This window comes from Rissa tridactyla, chromosome 19, assembly GCF_028500815.1.
Source record: "Rissa tridactyla isolate bRisTri1 chromosome 19, bRisTri1.patW.cur.20221130, whole genome shotgun sequence".
Classification (NCBI taxonomy): domain Eukaryota; kingdom Metazoa; phylum Chordata; class Aves; order Charadriiformes; family Laridae; genus Rissa; species Rissa tridactyla.
Window position 1 is genome coordinate 3,355,875 of NC_071484.1, and position 15,555 is coordinate 3,371,429.

Consider the following 15,555-nt stretch of genomic DNA (forward strand, 5'->3'; position numbering starts at 1 on the left):
CGCACGCCACGCCCCCGTATCGTGACCACGCCCCCCGTGTCGTGACCACGCCTCCCATGCAAACCCCGCCCCGAGGGCTCCGCCCCCAGGCGGGGACACGGCCCCGCTGCGGCGCATGCGCACATGTGGGCGTGGGGGGGTGAACGGGCACGGCGGCGAGTAACGGGCACAGGACGGTTAGAGTTGGAAGGGACCTTGAAGACCACCCAGGGCCACCCCCTGCCCTGGGCAGGGACACCTCCCACCAGCCCAGGTTGCTCCAAGCCCCGTCCAACCTGGCCTTGAACCCCTCCAGGGATGGGGCAGCCACAGCTTCTCTGGGCAACCTGGGCCAGGGGCTCACCGCCCTCACAGCAAAGGATTCCTTCCTGAGATCTCATCTAAATCTCCCCTCTTCCAGTTTAAAACCCTTCCCCCTCGTCCCATGGCTCCCCTCCCTGCTCCAGAGTCCCTCCCCAGCTTTCCTGGAGACCCTTTAGGGACTGGAAGGGGCTCCAAGGTCTCCGCGGAGCCTTCTCTTCCCCAGGCTGAACCCCCCCAGCTCTCTCAGCCTGTCCCCACAGCAGAGGGGCTCCAGCCCTCCCAGCATCTCCGGGGCCTCCTCTGGCCCCGCTCCAACAGCTCCGTGTCCTTCTGCTGTTGGTGCCCCAGAGCTGGAGGCAGCGCTGCAGGGGGGTCTCCCCCGAGGGGAGCAGAGGGGCAGAATCCCCCCCTCGCCCTGCTGCCCACGCTGCTGGGGATGCAGCCCAGGCTGCGGGGGGTTTCTGGGCTGCCAGCGCACGTTGCCGGGGCGTGTTGAGCTTCTCACCCACCAACACCCCCAAGTCCTTCTCCTCGGGGCTGCTCTCCAGCCATTCTCCGCCCAGCCTGGACTTGGGTTTGGGATTGCCCCAACCCACGTGCAGGACTTTGCACGGTGTGCAGGTACACGGGTGTGTGTACAAGGGGGTGTGAAGTTGTGGTTGTGCCTGCAGACATGTGTGTGAAGGCGTGTGTGTTTACGGACGTGAGTGTGAAAGCACACGTGTGTGTGCATGTGCACACGAGGTGCATGCATGTGCAGGCACGGAGCCCCGCATGAGCAGCACGTGCATGTGCCGACATGGGTGCAAGAGCACGTGTGCAGAGACACGCAGGTAGAATCACAGATTCATTCAGGTTGGAAAAGACCCTTGGGATCATCGAGTCCAACCATCAACCCCACTCTACTGAGTTCTCCCCTACACCATATCCCCCAACCCCACATCTAAATGAGTCTTAAACACATCCAGGGATGGTGACTCCACCACCTCCCTGGGCAGCCCATTCCAGTGTCTGACCACTCTTTCTTGGAAGAATTTTTTCCTAATGTCCAGCCTAAACGTACCCTGCCGCAGCTTGAAGCCATTCCCTCTTGTTCTATCGCTAATGACCTGTGAGAAGAGACCAGCACCAACCTCTCTGCAATGTCCTTTCAAGTAGTTGTAGAGAGTGATGAGGTCTCCCCTCAGCCTCCTCTTCCTCTAAACAGTCCCAGCTCCTTCAATCGCTCCTCATCAGATTTATTCTCCAGGCCCTTCACCAGCTTCGTTGCCCTCCTCTGCCCTCGCTCCAGCACCTCGAGATCTCTCTCGTGTTGATGTGCCCAAAACTGGACACAATACTCAAGGTGTGGCCTCACCAGGGCTGAGTACAGGGTGACAATCCGCTCCCTCCTTCTGCTGGTCACACTATTTCTAACACAAGCCAGGATGCCATTGGCTTTCTTGGCCACCTGGGCACGCTGCTGGCTCATGTTCAGCCGCGTGTCAATTAGAACCCCCAGGTCCTTTTCTGCCGGGCAGCTCTCCAGCCACACTGCCCCAAGGCTGTAGCGATGCATGGGGTTGTTGTGGCCCAAGTGCAGGACCCGGCACTTGGCCTTGTTGAAGCTCATGCCGTTAGCGTTGGCCCATCGATCCAATCCATCCAAGTCTCTCTGTAGGGCCTCCCCATCCTCATGCAGATCAACACTCCCGCTTAACCTGGTGTCATCTGCAAACTTGCTGATGATACACTCCATGTCCTTATCAAGATCATCAATAAAGATGTTCAACAGAAATGGTCCCAACACCGGGCCCTGAGGGACACCACTTGTGACCGGCCGCCAGCTGGATTTAACTCCATTGACCACCACTCTTTGGGACCCTCCAGCCAGCCAGTGCTTGATCCAGCAGATCGTGCGCTCATCCAGGCCATCAGCCGCCAGTTTTTCCACGAGAATTCTAAGGGGGAACAGTGTCAAATGCTTTCTGAAAGCCTAGGTAGACAATATCCACAGCCACAGGTGTCAGGGCGTGTACGTTCACGCGTGCAGCGTGTGCGGGCGGGTGTGTGTGTGCGGGCCTGCTCGTGCCCGTGTCGGCGGGGGCCGCTGGCACACGCGTGTGCAGGGCAGCGCGCACGGGCGGGCGCGGGTGGGCGGTAGGACCCGGGGGAGCCCCGCGGGGGCAGCGCTGCTCATCGGCGCGGCCGCCAGGGGGCGCCGCAGCGCCGGACCCGTCCGCTCGCTCCGCTGCGGAGCCGGGGGGGGCCGGAGGCTGCCGCGGCGGGGGGGCAGCAGAGCCCGGGGCGGTGGGCCCGGCCCCGATGGCCGTTCTGGGACCTCCCGGACTCTGCCCGCGGGGGGAGCCGAGGTGGAGCGGGACCTGGCGTCCTGGTGGAGCAGGACCAGAGTGGGGCATGGGAGGAGCAGGGCCCGGTGTGGGGCAGGGCTGTGATGTGGGGCAGGGCAGGAGTAGGGCCCGGTATAGAGCCTGGTGTGTGGGGCTGGGACAGGTATGGCCATGCATGGGAGCAGCAGGGCCCGGTGTGTGGCAGGGTTCCATGTGAAGCAGGGCAGGAGCAGGGCCCAGTATAGAGCCTGGTGTGGGGCAGGGCCTGGTGTGGGGCAGGGCAGGAGCAGGACCCCAATATAGAGCCTGGTGTGGGGCAAGGCCTGGTGTGGGGCAGGGCAGGAGCAGGACCCCAATATAGAGCATGGTGTGGGGCAGGGCCTGGTGTGGGGCAGGGCAGGAGCAGGACTCAATATAGAGCCTGGTGTGGGGCAGGGCCTGGTGTGGGGCAGGGCAGGAGCAGGACTCAATATAGAGCCTGGTGTGGGGCAGGGCCTGGTGTGGGGCAGGGCAGGAGCAGGACCCCAATATAGAGCCTGGTGTGGGGCAGGGCAGGAGCAGGACCCCAATATAGAGCCTGGTGTGGGGCAGGGCCTGGTGTGGGGCAGGGCAGGAGCAGGACTCAATATAGAGCCTGGTGTGGGGCAGGGCCTGATGTGGGGCAGGGCAGGAGCAGGACTCAATATAGAGCCTGGTGTGGGGCAGGGCCTGGTGTGGGGCAGGGCAGGAGCAGGACCCCAATATAGAGCCTGGTGTGGGGCAGGGCAGGAGCAGGGCTCAGTATAGAGCCTGGTGTGGGGCAGGGCCTGATGTGGGCACGCTCAAGGCTGTGAAGGTCAGCCCCAGGGGGCTTTGGGCTTTCTCTGCTCCTACCCGCTCAGGTAGACCCCCACCTAAGGTGGGACGAGGTTTGTCACCCCTCTGGGGCTTGGCTCAGCCCCTCTCCTTTCTTTTCCCCCCAGCTATGGCTCCAAGACCCTCGGCTGCAGCTGACCCACTCCGTTTTCTTGGTCTTTGCATCCTTTTTCTCTCGTTTTTTTCCCCCCCTCCCTGCCCTTGCTGCTCCATTTCCATCACCAGAACAGTCATCTTGTGGCCGCTGACCCTCCTGACCAGGCAGACACATGCCCCCTCCCCTCTTTGCCACCACCGCTTTCTGGCCAGGTAGGACACAAGCGCTCAGCCCCGTTCCCCCAGTGACCTGCCCCAGCCGGCCCGGGGGTAGCAGGATGCCTGGCTGTGCCCAGTTCAACCAGTCTGGCTGCCCATGCTGGGAGCAGGACGAGAGCAGAGCTGGAACTCCAGTTGCAGAGTGGAGCTGGACCAGTGTCTGGGCTTATTTTTGATTTATTATTCATCCTGTGGGGCTGGGAGTGGGGTCATTTCTCCCCAGAGCAGCCCCCAAGCCAGGGCTGCTCCCCACGGAGAGCAGGGGGGGGACGTGGTGCTGGGGGAGAAGGTCCATGGAACAAGGTGACTTCCCCAGTGTCTTCCCAAAAGCGCTCCAGAAGGTACCGCCGACACCCGTGTCCCCTTCGAGCCTCACTCCGTGGGCACTAGGTGGAGCAAAGCACCAAAAAAAGCAAATTTTCCTGTTAAATTAACATCTCCCGCATCCCGGCTGTTCGACTCCGTCCCGCTGGGGGACCCCCCCCATCCCTGGATGAAATGGGGATGAAACGAGGTTTTGGGGCAGTCGGTGTGGGGGATCGCCCTCCCCCAGGTTTCCAAACCCTCCGGCTCTCCCTCCCTGCCTGCGCGCTTCCACCGCAGCCGTAAACCATCAGTAAAACGCGGAGCTTCCCTTCAGAAGCGCTGACACTTCATTAAGCAGAACACGAAACCCTGCTCCGGTGGCGATTACAGAGCCGCTAATAACCCTTAATGAAACGCCAGGAAAGGTTGAAATACTGCTCCAGCGCGGGAGCTGCTCGGTGGCGGCACGGGGCGGTGAGCGATGCTCGGGGACCGCGCTCCGTGCCCGGGAGTTATTTGCTTGATGAATCCATCTCTCTGGGCTGGCGTCAGATTTAGTCGCCGTCTGTCATCCCAGCAAATTTGTCAGTGGTTTTGGGGAAGTTTGTAGGATTTTTTGGGCGATCTGGGTGCTCTGTGGTCCCTGCCTGTTCGGTGAAGGCAGCAGGATGGGCAGTAAATGATGTCTTTCCCCTCTGGTGGCTTCACCGCAGTGTCCCAGGCAACGGGGACAGGCAAAACCTGTTTGAAAGTGATGGTGAAACCTCTTTGCATCGTGGTTGTCGCTCCAGACCTTCCCCTGAGCAGAATTCCTACTATTAACGGGTCAGAAAAGGCTCCTTTCAGCCCTTTCCCTCCTACAGGGCTTAAGTCTTCGTCCCAGTCTCGTTCCTGGCGGTTTCTCGGCCCAAGGGGACGGCAGCGACGATGGGTGTTCATCCCCGGGGAGGACACGCGTGGCTCCGCTCTCCATCTGTGCAATCGCCGAGAGGATTTTCCTGCTTTGTTTCGGACTGGGCTGTGCTGGGCGCCAGTTCCCTTTCCCATAGGAAAACCCTTCTCCGGGGTGCAGGGCTGCTTCTCCTACTCGTAGATAGGAAAGGGATCTAAACCAGAGAACGCTCACCTCTTGGTTTTTTGTGGGGTTTTTTTGTTTTTTTTTTTTTTTTTTTTTCCTTTTGCTGAAATGTAGGAGATGCTCCTAAACCCGAATAAACTTCTGGAAATAAGGTAGGTAAACAAAAGGCTTAAGATGAAGAAGCGCCGGCACAACAGCGATTTAATTTGCGCGTGCTCTGCAATGCAGTCGGTAGGTACAAGGCACCCTGCTGCGGCGCCGCAGGGCCCTTGCAGAAGCAACGGGCTTTCGGGAAAGAAGACAAGGATTGTGAGGATTAGGGCTTTATTGCTTTTCCAGCTCCATTTTCTTTTCCCGCCCTCTTCCCGTGAGCGCACGGAAATCCCCAGGGCTTGGGGACAAAGCACATGCCAGCACCCAGGGCGCCGGGTCCTCATCCCATCCCTGGTTTGCTGAATGACCTTCAGCGAGTTGTTTCCTTTCCCTTTTCCCCAGTTTTCCCACCCCTGTTGCAGTGGGAAAGGCTCCCAACCCACCCGGTCCTGCTGCTGCCGGTAGGAGATTCCCCCTGCCCGGGGCAGAAGTTGCCAATAAATCACGGCACCGGTTTCCCAGCAGGAAAGCAGAGCCCGGCTGTGCAGGAACATCTCCGTGGGTGTCCCCAGTCCCTACTGGGGGCATCTTTGCAATCGTTTTCTTGCCCGAGAGCTTTGGCAGCTTTAGCAGTTCCTCTGTTTCAGTCCATCTCCAGGGATCACGCAGGCGGTTGGGAAAAATCCTACTTCCCTTTTTCCCCTTCATGCAGAAAGTCTGGAGCTCCCAGGAACGCTAGGCATCTTCTCCATTTACTCGTGTGCTGTTTTTAATCGCCTCTTGTGACGTTTTTCGGAAGCGCGGAGACCTCAATGATTACTTTGCTGGAGTTCCTCTTCAAATTTCGAACTTTTCCAGCATCTCACCAGGTGCCAGATCATTAGCACGGGGTCAAAGCCCAGAGGACGCTGATTAAAGGACCTTCTCTTTGTCAGCTGGGAGCAAACGTGTTTGCCCTGGTTTCTACTCCTATTATGTGGCACAGGCTGAAGCCTAATTAGCGAGACCCCGTTCGTCAGCGTAGGTGAGGCTCAGTGCCTCTCTGGGAAGGCTCCTTGTTCTCGGCTGTCTGCACAGACCAGGGGAAGCTTCCTCTCTGGATGAAAAGTCAGGAGCATCCTTTGCATATTTTTCAATTAAACCTTCCCTTCTTTAGGTCAGCACAATCCCGGGAGGCAGACGCAATTAACATATAAATTGCAAATCCATGCCGGTGGCCAACTCATCCTTTGGGGACGGAAGGGAGATATTTAGCTTGTCACAGTAACACTCCTGGGAGATGGGAAGATCTTCCAGATGGACAGTCACGGGTGGCGGAGGAAGGCAGCAGGCCCAAATATTGTTTGATGAGCAGCCTTGACCATGTCGAGGAAAGGCACGGAGCCCCCGAGCCAAGAGGGCTGAAGAGATCTCCAAAAAAAGTTGTGCTCCAGAGGAAGGACCGAGGAGAACCACTAGAGAAACACCAACCGAAATCTGGATTTTGCAGATTCCACCATTGTTAGGTTTCATTTCTTCGGGGATTGAAGTAGTTGGTCTGGTGCAAGCCGTGGACATGCTGTTTATGTGTTAGACTCCGTCCCAGGCACCAGTGGCTCCCAAGAGAGCGTTGAAGCAACAAGTTAGTGGAGATAGTGAGATGAAGATGGCTTTGGTTCATGACTAATGTAGAAGCTTGGGCGGTAGGGACATTTCACAGCGGAGAGCTCGATATCTCAAGCCCGCTCCCACCACGTGTGGGACTGCACCACCACCAGATACGACCCTGCGGTGCTTCATCCCACCGGCAGCCTCCAGCTGTGACCACGTTGCGTCTTGCAGATGTGTTGGATGTGAGCCTGCTCTGCCTCTGGGCCATCCATCGCCCCATTGCTCCCAGGGCAGCTGCAGCCTCGGCCCATGAATCCAAGGACAGCCCCTGGTTTTCCCTTCCTGGCAGGGTGGCATCGCTGGGGACAATTTAGGGCTACAAAGATGCTGAGGGGACTGGAACACCTCTCTGATGGAGAAAGGCTGAGGGATTTGGGTCTCTTCAGCCTGGAAAAAAGACGCCTGAGGGGGGACCTTATCAACGCTTCTAAATACTGAAAGGGGGGATGTCAGGAGGATGGGGCCAGGCTCTTCTCAGTGGTGCCCGGGGACAGGACAAGGGGTAACGGGCACAAACTTGCCCCTGGGAAGTTCCATCTCAACAGGAGGAGGAACTTCTTTGCTGTGAGGGTGGCAGAGCCCTGGCACAGGCTGCCCAGAGAGGTGGGGGAGTCTCCGTCTCTGGAGACATTCCAACCCCGCCTGGCCGCGTTCCTGTGCCACCTGCTCTGGGTGACCCTGCTCTGGCCGGGGGTTGGAGGGGATGATCTCCAGAGGGCCCTTCCCACCCTGGCCAGGCTGGGATTCTGGGATTCTGTAATTTCCCCTCCCAGCTGTAGGACCACTGGCTTCTTGGATCCCTTCAACACCCCAGGGCTCCACAGCCTGAGCTGATTGCTGGTGGAAGACTCCCAGCAGTGTGGATGCTGGTCCTGGGACGAGCAGATGGACATCCCTCCCTTCGCCTCAGCAGATGTGTTTCTCATCTCATTTGGGAAGAAAATGATCTGCTTTTCATGTCATCCCCAGGCTGCCTGCTGCCAAATTTTCATCCAACCACGAGTCTTTGCAAGCCCATGCCTACCCCAGTCTATCCCAGCTCCATCTGGGTCCAACCTGTGACACAGCTCTGCCTAACACCTCACGTAAGGCACACGATGAAGCTTTGAGTAATCGGCCAGATGATAACTCAGGTTTTAAATCATTTACCTGTGCAGGGAAGGTTTCCCCATCAGGAGGATTTAAAGCGATGCTGGGAACACGGCTCCTGTTTAACCTTCTCTGAGCTGTAATGGGGTTGAGTTTGTCCTCTCACCATTCCGTTGTCGTTCGGCGGCTGTAAGGTTTCAGGCTGGCTCTGGAGCCTGTCAAACTCCATCCACCGCTAAAAGGCTGTGTGATGGGCTGGGGATGGGTTGTGTTGCCGGGAGGTGGGGGACAACCCCTCTCGGTCCCCTCCGTCCCCGTGGGACAGGTGGCAAAGGCTGAGCTCAGAGGGCTTTTGGTACCGTGGGACAGAGCTGGGACAAATCCCGTGTTTTCCAGGTGAGCCAAGATGCTTTGAGGGGGAAGGCAGCAGCGGAAGAATGAGCTTAAGACGGCCTGTTAATGCCGAAAATCCTGGATATACCGAGCCGGGAAGCTGCACCCACGCTAGCAGCTGAGCCGGGTCTCCCGACAGATCCCCGGCACCATTTCCAGCCCCATCCCTTCCTCCCACGCTTCTCCGGCAGCAATGGGCTGCTCCCTGTGCCACCTTCCCAGGGAGCCACCCCAAGTCCCCCCTGCCTTCCCTGCTACGGGACACCTCCCTTGCGATCCAAGGCACCTGGCACATAAAAGCGTTAAGCCTCATTTTTAGGTGGTTTTATCTCTTGATGGGTTGCAGGATCATGCTAAGGGGGTTTATCCCGGCGGAAAAACATTCTCCCCTCTTCCCAGATTTTCACCGGGGAGAACTTTGGATCAGCATCTTCTCCAGGCTCAGCCCCTCCCTCACCCCTCTGTGCTTGGGCACAAGAGGGCACTGAAACACCACCGCGATCGGAGTGTCCCTGAGCCCAGACGGAGCTGCTGGAGCCAGAAGGTCCCTTCTGCACCTTCCCCCCTGGCCACTGGCCACGGAGGGGCCAGCAGACGCATCCAGAGGATGCTCCTGCCCTACGCCGCCGTGTGCGTGGCCGTGCTGTGCCCATCCCATTAAATTCGATCGCCTTAAACGAGGGGAGCAGGAGCCGAGCGGAGCCAGAATCTCCTCCTGCGTGAGCTGAACCCGTGTTTCTGGGGCTGGGGCCAGCAAGGGCAACGAAATCCCTGGAGGTTTGTGCTCATTGAGGTCAAACCCTCGCTCCCCGCCCTCGAAACGAACAGCCCCTTCACCCGCTGGGGTTAGAGCAGGTGGAAATCACATCAGCGGCGCTCTGCAGACCTGGGAGTGCTTAATTGATATTAATCTCATCAACGCAAATCATATTAGCTCTCCTAGAAACACTGGGCCTTTACCACTAGCAACGGCGACTATTCCGTATAAATCAAATTTACCAGCCTATAAACATTAGTACATCCCACAGACATATTCACCCTCATAAAAAACATCAATTGCTGCCTGACTATATTAGTGGGAATAAATTACAGAACTTTATCTCTCTGCCATGATTTTGGGCAAAACCACATAAAAGAGACACTTGGAAGATGCTTTTGTGTCGATTGTTACAGAAGCTGCCGTTGCTGTTTGGCTTCTTCAAACCGCTATGAATTGCATATAATTAAGGGATTTGAAAACCCTCAACGACTAAATGAAAAAAATGTCCCTTTTGCAAGCCCCAAAACACCCGTGTGGGCAATTTTTGTGCAGGTGAGGAGAATAAACCCAACTTATTAAGCGTCACCCTTTGGGAGGGATGCAGGATAGATCCTTTTACGTTATTTTTTTTAGCAATGGGCAAACAGGGGAAAGCGTCTGATGGGGGGAAAAAAGAGTTTGTGCTATTCAGCTCCTCAAAAAGACGACTGTGAGGTGGTTTTATTCCGGTGTGAGCATCTCTGGAAGAGCAAAACACGCAGTGAAATGAGGGTACCGGAGGGAAGCTGGGAGGGAGTTGGACGAGAAATGAGGCTGGTGCTTCAAGCAGGCAGTGTGATTAACCACGTGAGCGAAGCTTTGAGGAAGTGGTGGGGTTTCATGGAGACCGGATGGTTTGAGGGATGCTTCGTTCCCACATGAGGTACTGGGGCACTGGGGGGGAAGTGGCCGGTGGTGCTGAGAAGGTCGGTCTCAATGACCGAACATCGGATGGGCCTGTGAATCTCTGGCAGGAGGAATGAGGGGTAAGGTGGGGAACAGGAGACTTCAAAGCCATGGCATGCGTCTGCAGTTGTCCCTATGCCAGGGACAAGCCTTATCTTCCCCAGACCCTCCGGGGTACCCGTGGGCCTCAAACCATCCTTCCCTCACCACATGGTTGCCTAATTCTTCTTCCCTGCCGTGGACGCAGTACCCAGGCTAGTTTAATGTGCTCTGCAGTAGATGAGCTTGGGGACATCATCTCCTTAAGTGTCGGCCAACTTGTTGGCTTTCCTGCTGGTTTCCCACCCAGTGAAGTCACACTGGGGGTGCTGCGGGTGGTCCCGTGTCCATCTGTCCCTCCTGAGCAGGGAGGACACTCCCAGCAGAGCTGATCTGCCTCCCCCATCTCATCTGCTTTATCTATGGTCTTAAACTGGAGCAGGGCAGGTTTAGATGAGCCATTAGGAAGAAGTTCTTTCCACTGAGGGTGGTGAGACACTGGCCCAGGTTGCCCAGAGAGGGGGTGGAGGCCCCATCCCTGGAGACATTCAAGGCCGGGCTGGATGAGGCTCTGAGCGACCTGATCTAGTTACAGATGTCCCTGCTCACTGCAGGGGGGTTGGACTAGGTGGCCTTTAGAGGTCCCTTCCAACCCAACACATTCTATGGTTCTATGGGTCTATGATTCCATGGTCCGTTCTGGAGTGTCCTCACTCATCAGCTTGGGTGATGGCCTGGTGCCTGCTCCCAGCTGGCAAGGGTTGGAATAATCTCCTGTTCTTCTACACATCTCTGCTCTTTTTATTGAGGCCTTCTCCTCTAGGTCTGTTTCAGGTACGTGGCGCTCCTGTTACCATAGTAATGTGTCTCACCGCCTCACCGTCTTCAGCGCGCTTATCCTTGTAACGTCCCTGCGGAGGAGAGGAGCACTGTTGTGCCCACGATACAGTGGAGGGAAGCACTAGGATGAAAAGCTCGAGTGAGGTGGGGACCAAAAAGCCCCTCAAAGCCTCAAAAGCTTGGTGTGGTCACCCAGGTGGTGGACAAATGTCCAGGGCAGAGGTGACCATCGGTGGTTCCTCATCTTCACCCTTGCTTAGCCCCATAGCAGGCTTTCTTATCTGGCTCCACCACTGATGGTGCTTACAACCTCATCCCTTCTCTCCGTGCTTGGTGACAAGAAGTGATTAAGGAGTTTAATAATTTGGATTTATTCTTTGCTTCTGTCCGAGGCTGCTCGAAGGACAATAAAGCGACTCCAGCGTGATTATGGCTTAGTACAAGCGTCCCCTTGGCGCGCTCCCCTTGGCAGCGCGTCTGTCGGTGTGATAATATCTGCGAGGGCAGGACGCCTCCCCGCGGGGACATCTCTAGGTATATGAGGATGGGCTCATTTTAGGCGTGTGTAAAACCTTCGCGGCGGTTTGCAGCGAATTTGGGATTTTCCTTTGGGCGAAGTCAAATGCGAAAGAGCCGCGTATGCCTGACAGCTGGGCTACGGAGCCTTTCGTACCTCGTAGGTTATTCATGGACAGGGTTTGTGTTTAATGCGGGAGCCTGGCTCCGGCCCAGCCTTCTGGGACCTCCCGTGATGTCTTAATGCTCTCTCTGCCCTTTGGCAAGGAAAGCCTGGAAAGAAAAGCGTGGAAACCTGCCCTGCCGCGGGGCACATGGAGGGGCAGGGAGGCTGGGGCGGGGGCGGAAGGCAGCAGCCGCTCCTGTGGGGTGATGGGGAGCTCAGCTTTCCAGGAAAAAAGAGAATCCATCGCTCCTAACGGGGGAAGAACCCTGTGAAATAATGGGATACGTGAGTCTGCAGAGGGGCCGTGATCACAGGCCAGGGGGAGGGTCTCGAAGGGGTGTGAGCACCAGGTTACGGTGCCACATTGCCCCTTCCGTCAGCCCCGATTTGCCTGGGTCTGTACCCAAATGTGTTGTCGGCCGGCAAAAGCTGACTTTTCTCTCAGCTGAACACAGCTTTTTTCCAGGATGAGATAAATCCTCCCCTGAAGTGCGGCTGGAGCGAACGCTGGTGTAGATGCGCTGTGGCAGCGTGCTCCGGGGCTCCTGCCTGTGCGTGCTCCCCCAAATCCCCCCGGTCGAGCCCCTCTCAGTAGGTCGATGGAAATGGGATGCTGCTGGCTCCTTTATCCCTATGCCAACGCTCCCCCGGAGCACTCAGGGCCCCGCCGCATGCTTTAATCTAGCGCTGACTAATTACCGGAGCGGTTGCCAGCTTGGGTAGCTGGACACCACCTAAATCCTTCTGTTTAATCTGGATTTTAGGAGCAGTTTGGAAAAAACAGGAGGTAGCCACCATCGAGGGGTCTGACCCATCTCTCAGCTCCCCTCTGCGGACGGGCGCTGGTTTTAATATCCCATCAAATCTAAATGACTTATTGCTGGTCTTTGAAAATCGCCCTCTTAATGACAGTTACAACTACAGCGTGTGCAGATTACCCTGCTAATGACACTTACAGATGTACTAAATGCCTTCCCTCATTCGTATGGCCAGGCGGGAAACCATTTAAAGCCGAAAGGTCAGGAGTGAGAGCGGGATGGGAGAGCATCATCTCCTTGGCAACCGCTCGGCTGGACCCCTTCTCCGTGGGGCTGTCCCCAGCATCCCACCAGCTGCTGCTCCGTCCCGCTGCACCTCCTCGCCGGGCTGGGATGCAGGATGAGGGAGCAAAGCATGGACTTTCCTCCGGCCCGGGGAGTCCCAGCACAGGGATGCTCCTCGGAGCAACACGTGGAGGGGATGAGCCCGTTTTCCGCCCAGGTGATAATTGCAAAGCTGAAATAGAAACCAAGGAGAGGGAATTTGCTCTCGACCGATTTAATATGTTGCCGGGAAGGGGCAGCGGTAGGGGAGGATGCTTTCTGAGCCATCTGTGTTTCTGGTGTAACCAAGAGCCTTGGCGTCCTCTCCCAGCCCCACCACACCACCTCCTGCCCACCAGCAACACAGCGGCTGCCTGTAGAGCTCCTGGGCTGGGGGATGCGAATGGCTTTCGTGCCTCAGAAAAGGCTAACGACTGTTTAATTGGACCCCTCCACGTTACCTGCGTGTTAGCGGCTGGTTTGGTTCGTGACCAGACACAAGGCCAACCTGGGCTCATCAAAGCTGCTATTTCCACGCGAGGTCTGAGTGAAAGCACTTTTCTGGCCAGCTCTGGTGCTTTGATGACTTGGGTTTGTCACCTACCAAAATTAGTCACCTTTTAGAGCTGTAGCAGGTGTGAGCAGCCCAAATTAATGCCTTGTCCAAGAGGAAGGCAGGGAGCACTTGGCCATTAGATGGTGATGGTTCACCAGCCAGCAAGATGGTGGTCTCCTTTTCCTCTGGAGGACACGGGGAGGATCTGATACTACTGAGGGATGCGCGTTTAAGGGAGTGAGCACCCTAATGCATGAGAAATCAGGCTCTCTTATTTCCACTGTTCACAGAATATCTTGGTTCTCTTTTTATTTTTTTTCTCTGATATAACTCCGGATTTTCTTATTATCTGCATAAAATGGTGATCCTTTTTTAAACGCTGCCAGATGATGTATGATGGCAATGAGTTCCAGAGGCCAAGTGTGTCATGCCGTTATGAGTTTCTCCAGTGAATTGCATTTAGCTGTTTCAATCTCTCGCTCCCACTATGGAGCTTCAGAAGAGCATCATCCTTCCTACGGCGTGGGCAGAAATGCAGTGGTGGGGCTACCCATCGGGAAGCTCAAGGTGGTCTCGAGCACTTCTTCATCCGTTGACATGTCTTCAGCTACATCCAGCCTCAGCTTTAAAACATCCATAATTAATGCCTCTGCTAAAGACAAACAGTGTTCAGGAAGATTTATCATTTCTTCTCTTGTAATTACCTGTCAAAATTAAAATAATGGCCTTTTAGAAGGAACGGAGGGTTTTTTTCTTTAATTAATTAAGTATGCGGCTTGTCATGCAAAATCAAGGTCATCAAGATTGAGATGAAGATGACTGCCCCACTATCGTTGCTCTTCTCACAGCCCAGCAAGCATCCTTGGGGGAAGAGTGGGGGGAGATATTTGAGGAGAGCGGAGAGGATTTATTCAAGAATCTAGCTCCTAGTGGACCTTAATGAGCCAAAACCATATTTTATATATACATTATTCACCGTACTAGAGGCCCTTCAGCCTGTGCACCCTGGACAAGGATGCTTAGAGGAATCTGCCATGGACAGACACAGACCAAGACAACGTTTGCTCCCCCCAAAACGTGTCTGAGACCTGCTGGCTTTGGAGCTCCTCTCCTGCCAGTCTGCAAAGAAGCGTTGGGAGACCTGGTGTCACCGTCCAGCAGGCAAGTCCTCCCATTGAGGTGAGGAGCATTGACCTTCTGCCAGGAACAGGCAACCGGGCGGTATCCCACGTTTCAGATGTCCTAAGTGTCCCAGGAACCACCTGGCACTGTGTCTTAGTCCAACTGGTCTGAATATCCCTTGTCCCTGCTGCAGGAGGGCTAGCTCTTCTTGGAGAAACAGGCGGCAAGCTCTGGATAAAACTGGGGTGTCACAGAGGCCCGAAACACTCTCCAAACACAGATGCTCTCAACAGAGCCCCATAGGGCACAAGGGAAGAAGAGGGATACCTTTAGCATGGGAAAGGTGGGGATCTTGCCCCGTTCTCCTCCATCTTCATCCCTGCACCCAGTGGGAGGTGGACATCCCTGCTCTTCCTCCCAGTCCCATCTTGTGCTTTCTTGGGTGTACCCCAAAAGCAGATCTCTGTTTTTAGCAGCCGGTTGCTTTTCGATCGAGACCTCTGGATCCCTGTGCTTTGAGGTGCTCTTCTCTGGGTAGCCAGTGAGCTGCCTGTGCAGGCTTATTTCCCTCCGATAACAGACTCTATTAGCATGAAGTATGGCTTTCAGTGCTCCGGTGAAAAATGTTAGCTTTCTTCGTGAGAGGTATCTATTGGGTTAGGATTATGCTGCCCATAAATAACGGAGACAGGCTCAATTCCAGGCGCTTTCCCAGCCCATAATTGGAACACCATTATAAATTGTAAACATCTACTTTGTGCTATAAATGCACCTTTAAATGCATCGGAGTGGGGAATGGCACAAAGCGGCTGCCAGGAGGAGAGCAGGGAGCAGAGTCCTCTGTCACCGGCTCCAGGTGATGGGTAAGGGGGGGGCTGCGGACCGGCTCTGTGGGGGTTTTGGGGGCAGATCATCAAAATGTGTGAATCCTGTTCTGTTCAAGGAGAAGCTCACAGAGATGGACGCTCTTGGTTTTTCGGTGCAGAGGAGTAATCCCGTTCCTGCCTCTTGTCCTTGAAGCTCGGCTCTGGACTTTGTCCCTTGCTCAGCTACAACTGGGGTCACCCACTGCCTCTTGGCTTGGTCTCAGCACCCCCTTCCCCATCCCAGGCTGGGC

General features: G+C 56.0%; 1 protein-coding gene across 1 annotated transcript in view; it reads left to right on the forward strand.

The window, feature by feature from the left end:
* Positions 1-15,555, forward strand: part of LOC128919412 (uncharacterized) — a 171,393-nt gene that overhangs the window by 8,368 nt on the left and 147,470 nt on the right. The gene's annotated exons all lie outside the window — the stretch shown is intronic.